Source organism: Saccoglossus kowalevskii, chromosome 19, assembly GCF_978046115.1.
Source record: "Saccoglossus kowalevskii chromosome 19, keSacKowa6.1, whole genome shotgun sequence".
Classification (NCBI taxonomy): Eukaryota; Metazoa; Hemichordata; class Enteropneusta; family Harrimaniidae; genus Saccoglossus; species Saccoglossus kowalevskii.
Genome location: NC_140659.1, coordinates 657,936 through 673,469, shown reverse-complemented (window position 1 = coordinate 673,469; position 15,534 = coordinate 657,936). Strand labels below are relative to the sequence as shown.

Here is a 15,534-nt window from a genome sequence, read left to right as displayed (position 1 = left end):
CAGGAATTTCCTACACTGGTTATGGAGATCCTGTCATTTCTTTTTTTCACCAAGTTTCTTTTTTATTCATTATGTACAGCCTTGGTAAATCTTGCTAAGCATTCAAAAGAGAGAATGTTTGCACCTGTTATCTATATTTTAAAATCGTTTTTTGAGTATGTTCCACTATTCACAATAAAAAGCAAAAAAAAATTCACTCCCAAGTACCCACAAACTTGCATCTCTACCTTAAACCTTTGACATTTTTCAAAACTATAAGATTCATGCTAATGTGCATGTGAGTAAACAGTGAAAAAAAAGATTACTAATAAATTAATTCACAATTGCCTATTAGAAAATGCTGATGTGAGTTTATTTTCTTCTCTTTAGATATTTTTACTGTACACCTGCCCAGCAAAAATCCTAGTAGCAGCCTTTTGAGTGTTTATTATTTTTTCTAAGCAAATTTTGATTAAAAATAGATGTCTATGTTGTAAGCAATTCTTTCAATCTTATGCTAGATCTTACCATATATGTAGATCGTCAGGCCTCTGTGAATTGGATACTAGTATACAATTTGTGAAGTGAAACTTTCCGAAGCATACTACTAATGTGCAGATTTATGCAAATTATTCCGCCCACCAGCAGAGGATACTGAATACTGTGCATGTACAGTGTATGTATTCTCAAACGCGTTTTTATGTTTTATGAGCTCATTGTGACAGTGTAGTCTATTTATGACAAGTGTGGTCTTGTTAACAGTACTGTAAAAACAAATAATGTTAAGAAGAAACTTCAAACGACTCAACGAAGTAACCTTTCGCCGAGCTGCAGTTCTGTAGCTCGCTTGGTTTCGCTGTCGGTTATTTCGTTCGTCGTGGCGTTAACACGAAACCATGGTAATATCTAGCTGCAGTTCTGTAGCTCGCTTGGTTTCGCTGTCTGTTATTTTGTTCGTCGTGGTGTTAACGCGAAACCAGGGAGCTACAGTTCCATCCTATGCGAGTTACCCTATTTTACCGACCTGAAATCAGGTCGGGCCGTAACAGCCGTTTTTTTTTTCATTATTTTCGCCTCAAGTTTCTACTTTTCTACTGTCGATGGGTCCCGAAACTATTTCATCAATTATTCTGAGGGCGATTGTCCGAAATTGGTCGTTTTCACGACGAAAACTGCGTGAAATGGGAAAACTGTGACGCCTTGTGACGTCACGATAACTTATTCAAGATGGCGGCAAACGAGGGGATTTTGCTGTAGTTTTCCGCGGTTTTCGTCGTGAAATCGACCAATTTCGGACCATCGCCCTCAAAATAATTGATGAAATAGTTTCGGGACCCATCGACAGTAGAAAAGTAGAAACTTGAGGCGAAAATAATGAAAAAAAAACGGCTGTTACGGCCCGACCTGATTTCAGGTCGGTAAAATAGGGTAACTCGCATAGGATGGAACTGTAGCTCCCTGGTTTCGCGTTAACACCACGACGAACAAAATAACAGACAGCGAAACCAAGCGAGCTACAGAACTGCAGCTAGGTAATATCACACATTGTAATTTGTATCAGTATTGGGAATTAATTGCCCAGGCTGGGATTAAAACATAGAACATAAACTGTGTGGGTATTTTAGGATTAATACTACATAACAAACAAATATATTGATAATAAAGTTGCATAAAATGTGCCAGGCCCTTGGGACAGACTACACGTTGTTAAGCATTACGCGGTTACAGCGCCGACTCGCGAATCGATGTTTTTTTATTATGTCGTCAGTACAATATTAGCTGAACGATTATAACATAAAAAACATGAATCTGGTCAAAAAACTTATATAGATGGCTTTAAAGCATCCCTTACCTTTAGATATGGTGCGATCAATTGATCACCTTTATGTATATACGAACCAACGAAATAAGTACACAGAACGTCGAAATTTCTGTTGTTACCACGCGAAGATGAATTTCGTTTTTTATTTGTAGTACCCGTATGTGTTTGAGACATTCACCCTACAATTATGTCATTATCAATATATAATACACCGCTATAGTATAGATTAATATACCTAAGATTTATATCATTTTAATTTGTTATCATAATCCGTACAAGCTATAGCCAGAGTAAATTACGCAAAACAGCTTGAGCATGAATCGGAGTATCAAAATGAACACATGGAATTACAACTTGTGACGTCATCGGCCTGTTTCCAATCTCCTTCCCATAGGTCTTTGCGCTTTAATAGTAACACGCGAGTTCGACAGGTTTCTTACCAGCTAAACTTAGTATTTCATCAGTACGGAATATTTTAATTAAGTGTGTCAAAACACATTTACTACATGTATTGGGAATAAATCATTAGAATCAACATTGGTGAAAACGGACCGGAACAGGAAGTCAGTGGAAGACAACAGATTTTTCGTTAGCGTGGGGGAAAACAGGACTGTTAGTCCGAAAATTCCAGGGAAATTGATTGTCTTTTCCTGTTTGTCATTGGTCCGGCAACGTTTGGGGGATCGTAGCTCTGTATGTGAGGAACTCAAACATTATCCTTCCCAGAGTTCTTTGCGGCTAGACTATATTTGTAGAAATCACGTGTGTAGAAATAGAACTCTGCTCGGGAGATTCGTCAAACTCACGTCAAATATCACGAGACTTTAACGAGATTTGTCGCCCGCAGAGGAATATCATCATTTATGTGTTTATATTTACAACTGACGTATATATCAATGTGAGTAGTCATTGCCTTTCTTTTAAATATGTTGACGGTTAATGAAGCCGTAAAGAACATGTTTACAGAACTTACGAGGGTGTCGCCGATATTTCTTGTTGAGCTCGTTGACCCTAACCACCTGTCTGAATGCGGAGAAAGCTCGTCGAGTGTCTTTCAGCGACATCGTCACCCGGGCATCGATATGGGTGAATAATTTATTACTTTGGTGTAGCCGTGTCAAAAATTAGCCCGTTAAATTGTTTATATTTCTATGGCCTTCAAATGAGACGTGTCATGGAAATTTGTAAATGTCAGCGATGATTCAGTTGGATGGACCATTCGAAAATTCGGCGGGGAAGGGAGGGGGGATTAGTTAATTGCATTTTTCCCCCATCAACATGTTTACTGGAACCATCGGGGAATAAAGTAAGCTCATTATGACTTGTTGTCCCCACCAATTTGTTCAATTTGGTCAGCTGAATATTAATAAATTGACGATGTATCAAATCTGCGTGACATCCATAATTTATCGAGTTTACGTTTGAACGAATCAATACTGTTACTGTCTACAATATACTCGGGTAGTGCATTCCAATCATTGACAATACGTGTAGAAAAGTAGTTATGACAAACGGATTTGTAGCAACGTGTTTTGATTAGCTTCCACCTGTGACCTCTGGTTACAGATGAAGATAACTCAAAAAACACAGCTGGATCAACATCACAATGTCCATGCAAGATCTTAAAGACTTGTATCATATCCCCTCTATGTCTTCTATAATCCAGCGTAGGTAGATTCAATGCAGATAACCTTCCCTCATACGATAAATCACTCAACCCAGTTACACAGAGTGAATCTTCTTTGGACATTTTCAACAGATCTCTTATCTTGCTTTGTAATGGGGTACCTAGACTGGCGCAGTTGGGGCGATTAATTTGTTTTTGTAGTTTAAATAAAATAAAAAAAAATGCAAAATGGAGGTGTTAGCGCGAAATCCCCTGTAACTGCGAAATCACCCCGACTGGTTTAATCTGCATGGCCCTCTATCGACACTACAGGAACTCGTCGATTTTTCAACGGGTGATTATGTTAATGAGTGTTCAAATTGACAATCATCTAAGCCAATCACAACGTCTCTTCAACTGACCTCTGACCGAGAAGGCGTCGGCTGATTGTAGCAGCCGATTTTTTTTCAATTCTACGACAGTACGAGTTAATTTTTTACACATTGTGATGAATTAGAAACGACGACTACGACAAACTCGAATTTCAACGTGCCGCCATGTTGGGTCTGCAGTGTGACCTTTACCATGTTGACCGCATTATGCACGTATTTCCGTGCCCACGTCATTATAATATGTGCTCATGAATATTTAATAGCAATGATTTTCCTGCAGAATAAACCAGTCGGGGTGATTTCGCACCTCCATTTTGCGATTTTATTTTATTTTATTTATTTAAACTACAAAACTACAAAAACAAATTAATCGCTCCGACTGCGCCAGTCTATGGGGTACCATACGCTATCACCATAATCAAGGTGGGGCCTCACCAATGCCTTGTACAATTTAGTAAATGATGATTGATCGAAATGCCTAAAGCAACGCTTGATAAGACCACACATTCTATTAGCACTATTCACAACTTTAGCAATATGTTTACTAAATTTAAGATTGTCCTGGAATACAATAATAATAATAACTTTATTACACTACTAAAAACCTTCAGAGGGTTTTTGTATGGTAAGGAACATAAATACATACAATACATAAGAGATAAAAATAAAATGTTAGTAAAATAAAAGAAAAAAATAATTACTTTCTGTGGTTTTAAAAATTGTGCTCTTTAAGTATTTTGCTAAAGCTATATTATTCTCCATAATCTTTTTAAATATGGAATTCACATCCATTGTGTAAATATTTATTGCACACTCATCAAACGGTTTTTTTCTTTGTTCTATATAGCCAGTACAAAATAGCAGGAAATGTTTTTCATCTCCTAATGCTTTAGTGTTACATTTATTACAGTGTCTATTTTCTAATTCTATTTTGGGCTTTGTTCTACTACCTAATTCTATTTCTAAGTTGTGGTCACTCAGACGGAATTTTGAAAGCATTTTCCTGAGGCTGAAATTTGAAATGTTTTGCAAATAATTTTCCATATTATAGCTTACTTTGAATAGTTTGTATGTTCTCAGTTTTGTTCCCCTATTTTCATTGGTTTCACTGAAATTTAGTTCTTCTCTCCATCTTTGAATATAAATCTCAGATAGTCTGAGTTTTACTTTTTTTAGTATTTGATTCCAATTTTCCATATTGTGATCATGTTTTATTTTAATTAGATCATGAAAGATCCTTTTCTTCATTAACCATATCAATAGGGAACACAACATCTTCTTTGCTATGCATACTATAACTATAATCATCAAAGTCCTTCTTGGCAAACTGCATCACCTTACACTTTTTAACATGAAATTCTAATAACCATTTTCTTGACCACTCACAAAGACTGAAAATATCATTCTGAAGTTCTATTTGGTCCAGATGACTAAAAATACACTTGTACAACTTAGTGTCATCCGCAAAGAGTTTACACACTGTCTTAACCGCATCTGGCAGATCATTAATAAAAAGTACAAAAAGAACTGGTCCCAGAATACTACCTTGCGGTATGCCACTCACCACAGGTAACCAACCAGAAAATTTACCATTTATAACCTCCCGTTGATGTCTATTTGACAAAAAGTCCTCAATCCATCTAAGTAGTGATCCCCCAAATCCATATGCTTTCAACTTATGTATTAGTCTTTTATGGGGACCGGTATCGAAAGCTTTTTGAAAATCGAAATAAATCACATCAACTTGTGCACCTCTGTCCATAGCACAAGTCCAATTCTCCAAAACTGTTAGAAGCTGGAGAATAGTACCACATTTCTCCCGAAATCCAAACTGACAATCAGATAGTAAGTTATTTACCGGTACTTCCATATTACTCATAACAGCTGATCTCACAAGCTTTTCTAACAGTTTACAAATCAGACGTTAAACTCACAGGTCGGTAGTTTCCAGGATCAGACCTATTACCCTTCTTGAAAATACAAGTAACATTAGCCGCTTTCCATGCACTTGGAACAGTACCTTCGCCAACGGATTTTCGGAAGATAACAAATAAGTGTTCATAGATGACATTTGCTACCTCTTTAAGAAATCTAGGATGAAAATTATCAGGTCCAGATGACTTGGATACATCTAAGCTCGATAAAAGTTTACGTACATCTTCCTTTGTAAAATTTACATGACATTTGCAAGTACCCTCGAAGAAATACTTGACACCAGGAAGCTCTCCATCTGGTTCATTGATGAACACAGAACTGATCATGAAGAAATCATTTAAAATGTTTGCTTTCTTTACAGAATCTGAGTGCATGATTCCATTACTGTCCAATAAATCTGGTATTTCTGATCTAATATTTATTTGTTCACCCACATACTTCTAAAATGCTTTGTGATTTTCCCCAATACAATCCACTAGTCCTTGCTCATATCTAGTTTTTGCAAACCTTGTTGCCCTTGAAGCCTTATTTCTGTTACCACAGTAAGTGGCATAGTCATTGTAACTTCTAGTATAAGTGTATCTTTTCCAAGATTTGTATTTCTTAATAACAGCCCTCAGTGCCTTATTATCCATCCATAAAGGTTTTTTCCTACCAATAGACTTAGAAATTGGGATCACACGTTGAATGCAATTTTTCATCTTCTCATCAAACATATTCCATCCATTATTAATATCCAGGGTCTCCAAAATACTCCAGTCAACACTTCCAAGTATAACTCTAGCTTCATTATATCTACCCCGATAAAAATTATAATGAACAGCATTATTCTTATTCATGAAATAAGAATACTTCAATTCAAACATTATAGAAACATGATCACTAAGTCCAATGGGATTACCATATATAATATTCTCAGCATTATGCTCATTATCTATAAACAACAAGTCCAGTAACCTAGGAGTCTGCCCATCCCTATAACGGGTAGGTTTTGATAATAATTGCTGTAAATAATTATCCCGAACACATTCAATAAACTGAAAGGATATATGATTCTCACTTCTTGATGTAGTCCAACTATCCCAGCAGATGGTTGGAAAATTAAAATCTCCAACAATACAAATACTGTTTGAAGTTAGACAGCAGTTATTTAAAAGATCAAAGAGCAACTCAGTGTTATCATCATCAGAATTTGGGCTACGATTAATAGCTCTTAGTAACAAGTTACTTCCATTATTTAACTGAACTTTACACCATACATGTTTTTTGAAGCAGTGCTCATTAATTTCTGAACAGGGGGTAATTGGTAGTCCATGTTTAGCATAAGTCCCTACACCACGAGAATGCTTCTTAATAGTTCCACACCAACAGTCATAACCAGGTAAAGTATATTCAGACATATGAATCAGCATCAAAATTCTTTGGAAACATTTCTGTAATAATTACAATATCAGGATCGCTTTCCCCAATAACAACACAAAGTTCATCCAACTTATTTAGTAAACTATCAGCATTCGGATAATAAATTTCAACTTATTTACAGTACTTTCTACAATATTAACATTATTAGGTTCCAATATCTTAGTCATCACTGGAGCGAAGCGCGAAAATCAACACCAACATAGTTCCTTTCGTGTGTAGTCTGAAGGTGAGAACTTATAATTCCTTTTTGCGGTAGTCTGTGTGTCAGTGCATTCTCTGTCATGCATTATATATCCATTGAAACATGCATTTCCTTGCATGTAATTTTTTTTTTTCGGATCGAATTGAAAATGGCTGACTAGCGGCTATATTGTTTCAACAAATGCAGTTCAAGCATCATATCTCTGACGTGTCTTTACCGTTCACATTCAAACATCAAATTTTATTAACACTTACTTATTCCCCGGAGGGATTGGCAATGGTTAAAAAAGTTTAAGAAGGAATGAATGGTTACAAAAAGTAAATAGATAAAATAAAACAAACTAAGCTAATACATTACAGAGAATAGCAAGTATAAAATTATGACACTACGATAGATAGAAAAACAAAATGCAAAACTTAAATTATATACATAAGCACATCAGGGGTACCAATGAAAGTGTAGCCTTTTAATGAAAATCACAGCTTTGACACCGTGCAGCATAGCTTGGTCAGGAAAAGCTTAGCTACTGTACAGGGATGAAATCTGCTAGTTTTGACCTCGAGAACTCAATCTTTGAACATATTTTGATGTTGAGGGCGTATACAACATAGCTGCCTCCAAAAGCAGTGTTAGTGACGGTAAGTATTTTACCTGTTTTCTCAACAAAATCACCAAGTTATGCTGTGTAGTATGCCGTGATCAGTAAGGTTCAGGTTCAATTTTATTTCTAGAAAGTTTCAGCCACCATTTTACGAAACTTGCAGAGAAATCTCAATTCCAATTTTCGAAGCGAACAGTTAGCAGGGCTTATACCACTAATTGAATTTCCATAGACGACAATGTTAACATATGACGAGATTGCGATATAAAAATGATGAAGAAAGTTGAAAACATGATTCAAAAATGGGAAATCAACATGCCAGTAATCAACCATATGAAAAAAACTAACATGTTGGCCAGCTCAAACTCTTGCAAATCTCAGGTAAACAAGACACGCCTACTGTATTTGATTGCACCAAGAGAAATCACTGGAAAAACACCAAGATTAGAACATCCAAGTACACACAGAATAAACCCACAGGTACACAGCCGCTAAGTAGTAAACAAAAGACCACATGTTGGTCTCACCTTTGACCCAGGTGATTAGGCCCTCAAACAGGGAGCACCTGAGAAAAAAAATGTTTAAAAAATTTCATTGGTTCTTGTAAGGCATTTAAATTGAGGGCTACGAACAGCCATTGGTTGATTAGTGGCATAAGACCGAGCAGGACGTCCTATTCTTCCCGTTGTTCATGTATCTGATATACAGCCTGTCCTGTTTAAAGTTGACTGGTGGATAAATTCTGTCGAGCTTTCTGTGTTTACCTTATGCTCTGTTTGCATGTTGTGATTTTTTTTGATTCCATGCGAACTTTGCATGTATTTCAGTACATTTGTACTATTTTTAGCTCTGCTGTCGACTTTGTCGAGCGGAGCTTATCATATGAGTGATTGTCCGTCGTTGACCTTGTCAATGTTTTACTTTTTCCACTTCTTCTTGAAAACTACAAGCCTGAATGCTTTGATACTTGGTGTATATGTACCTTGGGTAGGCCTCTCTTGGATTTGTTCATTTCGTGATGATATCTTCAATCTTCAATTTTGGTGAATATTTTTTCTCATTTTTGGTAAAAAGTGATATTTTCAACTTCTTGTTAAAAACAGCAAGTCCGATTGCATCGATATTACATATATAGGTACTACATGTGGACCATTCTCTGATTTGTTCATTTTGTGATGATATCTTCAATTATCTAATTTTGATGAATATTTTTGGTAAAATGTTATAGTTTTTCGAATTCTTGTTGAGAACAGTAAGTCTGATTGCTTTGATACAATGTACTATACATATTGTTCATTTTCTAATGATATCTTCAGTTCTTTAATTGAAATGTGCATTGCTAACAGAGGAGCTATCTCAGTCAACAGGCTGCTTGTTTACTATTCCAGTGTTCAGACTATAAAAAGGGACAGGGGTGTCTTTCATGTTACTTACATGATTGACTGTGATAGCTACTAGAATTTCAAAGTTTGTACAAAATGTGCTTCAATACTTTTTGGAAAGAATGTTTTAAAGTATACAGCTACATTCAAATAATTGAGTCGTATAAAATTTAATTTTCTTTGTTTTTTTCTGATGTATATTTTCTAGGATCACCCATTCAACAAGCCAGATAGATGTATATTTTTATTAGACGCATAAAATCCTTAGGAAAGGATAAAAAGGGTCTTACAGAAAGAAATTTAAAAACTATAATCTAAAAAGAAAAGAAAAAAACTATTCTAAAAATATAAAACAAATCAAGAACAAATATGAATAAACAATAAAGACAATTTGCAGCCAATGGTGAATATAGAATGAACACAAAATGTAACCTAATACACTGATAGTTGTTGCTGTTTTGTTTCATAGCTGTTTTTTAAGAATACAGCTAAGGCTGGTGCTAGAGTATGGTTTCCTATAATCAATATGAATTTATTCTGACTGTTTTCTTTATCAAAATTTTTAACTTTATTTTGTGCAGTCAGGAATAATTTGTCCCTATGATGACTGTAAGTTGGACATTTCATTACAAAATGTTGCTCATCCTCAATTATATTTTGGCTGCACATATCACATGTTCTTTTATCCAGTGGTCCATTATTATGTCTGCCTTTCTCAATTTTAAGCTCATGGTTGCTTGTCCTACATTTTACAATTAACCTTCTAAGACCATGGTTCTGCATATTAATTAGGTAATTTTCAATTTTTAAATTTTGTTTAAAAAGTCTGTATGTTCTTAGTTTGTTTTTAAGCCAAGGTTTGTTTTCTATTATCATTATGCATGTCTAAGATCCATTGATTCTCAAATGATTTGTTTATTTTTTTCTATGATTAAAGTCTAAATTTGTTCTTATTTATTATTTCACTTGAGTTTACAATGGTGACAACATCTAAATCTTGCATGAGGGTTTCTACACTTGTAAACCATTTACTTTTTACATTCTAATTTACTAAGTAGGCATCTCTTAATAATGTGTTATCAGAGTTTGTTACCCGGTTGAAATACTTAAGGTAGAGATGCATGTTCGTGGGCACTTGGGAGTGAATTTTTGTTTTATGCTTTTTATTATCCAAACAGTCTTGGATATAGACTGTTAAAATTTTGTAGAATTGTGAATAGTAGAACATACTCAAAAAACGATTTTAAAATATAGATAACAGGTGCAAACATTCTCTTTTGAATGCTTAGCAAGATTTAGCAAGGCTGTACATAAATAATAAAAAAGAAACTTGGTGACAAAAAGAAATGACAGGATCTCCACATTATGCACTATATTTAACTTTTAACAAAACGGTAATACATTTAAATTTGGAACTGTTACAGCCATTTTAATTATGAGCATTAGCAAACTTCTTACAGAGTGAATTGTTATGCAAATTAGCAATTATCTTAGCTTCTTTTTAGTGCACATCCCAGAACTTTAAAAAAAAATAGCTCCTAGACGCTTTGACCTTTTGTTTTAAAATTTTCACAAATGATTGACAATGTGTTAATCTTTAAAACGCTGTCGGGGCATTGTTTTTGGTTGAACAGTGTTACGAAAATCGTACAGACAACTAGCCTGGCTGTTAATTTATGCAAAAACTTGAATTAGTGAAATTTGAGCTGCTGCCCAGCAAAACTGACAACTGGTAGACAGTTTTCAAGACGGCACTTTCTTCATAGTAAACAGATGTACCCATAAACCAATTTTGACAGGAAACAGAAGCATGGTTTAGAAGCTAATTTTTTTTAAATCACTTTTGACCAAAAAACACATTTTTGTGCACATTTCAAACTACAGTGTCCATAACAAAAAAATACTAACAAAATTTTAAAATTCATACAATAAGCTTCCCGAAAATATATAGTTTTGTGGACAAGGGAGGTCATCTTGATTTCCTAATTAACAAATTAAAATACCTGTCAGGTAAACTGCATCTCTACCTTAAGGTAGAGATGCACTTTATTTGTGAATTTCAATCAAAAATAGTTTTTTTCATTTTTTATATAGATTTTTATCTAAAGAACATTCTGTGAAAATTTGACCAATGAATTCTTATTGGAACACCGTTAAAATTGCTGTTTATTTTCTGGTTAAAAATAAAAAACACTCACACGTGGCAATGTTTATGTCCAATTGCCTAATTTGCATGAGTAACCAAATAACAAGACCTTGATTGACAATATGCAAATCGAGATTGTACGGGTCATAGTTCATTCAATTCACGCGCATGTGCAATTATTCTCAAATCAGTTCTCGCTCGCTAGCAAACCAAACATTATATTTCCTCAGCGTTTTTTCTTAATTTTTATCATTACATTATGCGTGGTGTGAAAAGAAAGAGAGGTAGAAAGAAGATTCAGATGATTTCTATGTCGGAAGATGCAAAAGCTACACTGAAGGCATCAGCCCACCGAACGAAAAACAAATCGATGTGAGCGTCCAAACATGACTTTCCCTGAAGGCATGAATCAGAGTTTCTGATTGACTGAGAGATTTTATTTTTAAATAATTGTTCTCAAAAAATAAACTGAGCATGTGAAGAATAATTTAACATTGTTTACAGTGATAACTGCTCATAGTCGAAACGAAGCTTACCCATTCACGCTAGTCACAATAAACATCATACTCTTGAATAGGCGTCAATTACTACGGTAAAACTTAGATTTTAGGCATTAGGAATGATTGAAATGACGCCAAAATACACCTTAAAAGTCCCATTTTATTTTTTTCTAAATCCCATCCCGAATTTACGGCAGAATCTGGTCCCTCAAATAAGGGACACGTGAGCTTTGATTCTAACCGGATATATTGCACTGGGCCGGGGAGATACAAACTTTTGTGCATCTTTTGTCCAATGGGTACCTGTACTTCGATCATTCGCAAGTTTTGCTCGGTGGTGCGAGACAGCTTTGTTTGCAACCGGACGAACTCCGTTTAATTCAATAAAGCAAACAACTGACAATGCTAAAATAAATTGCAAAGGTACGCTAAAATTAATTGAAAACAACCAAATAATTTCAATGAAAAATAAATCACAGAGAGAGGTAACTTGATACATTATGGTAACAACTCTTTTGACACGCTGACCGCTTCTCCGCGTCTAATGTTTTGCTTTCCTTGTCATAATACTTACTGATTGATGATTTTGTTTTGATTTTTGAGTTTTTTAGCCTGCAACACGGCCACGACCTTTGCTTTTTCCGTGAAAAATGGGGAAGTTTACGTAAATTTGACGGAAATTCCATTTTTTTTAAACTACCGAAGCACACTGTTTAGCACTTCTATTTTTTTCATTTGCCGATTTCTATTCAGAAAAATTCGACCGCTCGAAAATGCACCTTAATTTTGCACTCTTAAAACATGTCAGATTTCCAACACTAATTATTTAAAACCGGTCGAAATTTTTAAACTTTTACGTTAGGAACTGGAGCTCTCTTCTTGCAGGCGACCGTCGCCGGTAGTACAACAGCATGTTTTGTACGTACATCTGTGCGCTGATTGTCTGCGACTGTCTTAGAAAATCCCTGAATAAGGCGTTGCCAAAATCGGGAAAAATAAAAAAATGCCTCCTTAAAAAACGAACATAATTCAAATATTTCTTTTAACAAATATGTTGCAGTGGGAAAAATGGGATTGGAAACAATGAACAAAACTTCTGTGCCTCGCGTTTCGATTCTAGGATTACGTGATTATTCATTATTGTGCGTTCGCTTCCTGGAGTTGATTCTCAATACTATATAAAAATCATCAAGGATAAATAATTTAATATCCCACTTTGTACTCTTCACGGTAAACCATAGGCTCTGAAATACTCGTAGATTTTTTATTGAAAATACATCGAAGAGAAGCCATGATGTTTTGATCGTGATAAAAGGTCACCTTCCTAGGACCGCCCCCTGTTTAATAATTCATGAGATGACGTCATATTTACTGGGCATTGCCACATGTTTTTACCGACCCCCATCAAAACACTGGTATGTATGACGTGTTTCTGATTTATATATTCAAGAGCAGTTGTTCTGGTCCAACGATTTTACATAAAATGTCTATGTCTATACGTCAACTTTCAATTTCAATAGTCTAGAAAGTATGACAAAGTATGACAAAGCAGTAAATCCCGGTTTAACGCGCAAATATGCAAATTAGCCTTTTTCTCGTCTTCTATTTTTGGTGAATTCTTGGGTTTTAAATTAAAATAGCTGATAGACGCTTTGGCCATTTGCCTCGAAATTTTCACACATTATTGACAAGGTGTTCCCCCTTCAAAATGCGTCCGGACAGTTTATTACGGCGAGTGGAACAAAAATAACAAGTCCGCAATTAACATGGATATATAAATTATGCAAAAATAGAACAGAGTGAACTTTGAGGTCATGCTGTGCGACTTTGAAAGTCGTTAGAGAGATGAGTGGACGCATTTGATTTAGTAGTATACCAAGGTATCCCGTGATGTAATTTTACCCACAAACGGACTTGAAGTTTTTAAGCTAATTTTTTTTAAACCACTTTTGTCCAAAAAAGCATATTTTTGACCCAAAATCAAAAACGCATTCTGGATATTTAAAATAAAGACAAGTTTTACAAAGTTTGTATAATAAGCTTTCAGAAAATATATAACATGTTGGATATATAATACCATCTTCATTGTCTAATTACTCAATTAAAAAGCAAGCCAAATAAACTGCATCTCTACCTTAAGTCGTTGTTTCTTGATAAAACAGTCAATGGGGTACCTTCCTAGCTCACCATAAACATCTATTTTTTCATCACCCCAAACATCACTACCGTATACAATAATGGGTCTTATCAGTTTGTCAAATAAAGATAGTTGGAGGGGTATGTTTAGTGAGTTGTCATAACGGAGTTTGCATTTCAAAGCAAAGAGAGCTTTCATCCCTTTATTTTTTAAATTATTGATACCCTCTTTATGTTTGCCATTAGCACTTATAGTTATACCCAGGTAATTAATTTGCTTAACTATTGCAATTTCTTTTTCAGCGAAGAAGAATATATTATTGCTCAGGGCTCTGTTTGATTTATTGAATACAATAACCTTCATTTTCTCTGTATTAACAGCCAGGCGCCATTTTGACGTATATATTTTTAAGTTGTCTAAACAGTTTTGTAGCCCCTTAGCAGATTTAGATAAAATGACAACATCATCTGCATATAGGAAACAACTTACTTTTAAATTATCAAGAACGGGGGAGTCAGTTTTCAGACTTGAAACAGTCAGGTAAATCATTTAAGAAAATGTTAAAAAGAGTAGGGCTAAGATTGCACTCTTGTCTGACTCCAACTGTTGATTTAAAGCTCTCAGTTAAACCCTCCTTTGTTTTAATTCTGTATCTGTTGTTTTCATACATGTTTTTTATTATATAAAACATTTTACCTGATATAGCATTTTTATGAAGTTTGAAATAGAGACCATTATGCCACACACTGTCAAACGCCTTTCTAAAATCTATGAAGCAAGCATAGATTTTGTTAGACTTGGAGGTTGTTTTATCTTTTGAATGGCTATTATTATAGAGATATTTTTGTACAATTGTTTTTAATATAAAGAGGTTGTCTGTTGTCCTTCGGTTTTTCCTAAAACTGAATTGATGCTTTGAAATAATATTTTGTTTGTCCAAGTATGCTATTAGCCTAGTGCTCAGGATACTGGTAAACAGTTTTCCTAAGCAGCTAGATACTGCAATCCCTGGACCCTGACTTGTGAATAGCTGGCTGGAAAAATACCTGAATTATATTTATGATTAAACAATTATTGAAGCACTTCAAGAATGTAGAATTCTCCATATATAAACATTTCATTACAGAGCTGGTCCTCCCCTGATGCTTTATTTAGTTTAAGTTGATTAATTGCATTTTTGAATTCAGGTATTGTGATTTGGCCATTTAAATCATTTTTGCTGTTTGTTTTGTTTTCAGTAGTCCAATCAGTTTGACTAATTTGTTTTTATTAGGGCAATTTGTTTCTAAATCAGTTGATAGGCTGTTATTGTTTAATAACTTTTTAAAGTAAGACAGCCATTCATTGGGCTCAATTGAATTGTTCAGGTTATCTAAACAATCTGAGTTTAAGTCTCGTAAAAGCTTCCAA

The 15,534-nt window shown here is 34.8% G+C and overlaps 2 protein-coding genes across 4 annotated transcripts in view; one reads left to right on the top strand and one right to left on the bottom strand.

Annotated features, from left to right (window-relative positions):
- Nucleotides 1–2,886, bottom strand: part of LOC100313722 (S-phase kinase associated protein 1-like protein) — a 36,179-nt gene extending 33,293 nt beyond the window's left edge. Inside the window, exon 1 of one of the 2 annotated variants that reach the window (XM_085493487.1) lies at nucleotides 2,775–2,886. The gene's annotated coding sequence lies outside the window, so the exon portion shown is untranslated. 2 annotated transcript variants of the gene reach the window in all.
- Nucleotides 2,578–15,534, top strand: part of LOC144349283 (vesicle-associated membrane protein 7-like) — a 57,158-nt gene continuing 44,201 nt past the window's right edge. The window contains exons 1-2 of one of the 2 annotated variants that reach the window (XM_085493655.1): nucleotides 2,578–2,699; nucleotides 7,305–7,382. The gene's annotated coding sequence lies outside the window, so the exon portion shown is untranslated. The remainder of the gene's footprint in view (nucleotides 2,700–7,304; nucleotides 7,383–15,534) is intronic. The other variant, XM_085493656.1, reaches the window with a different exon arrangement.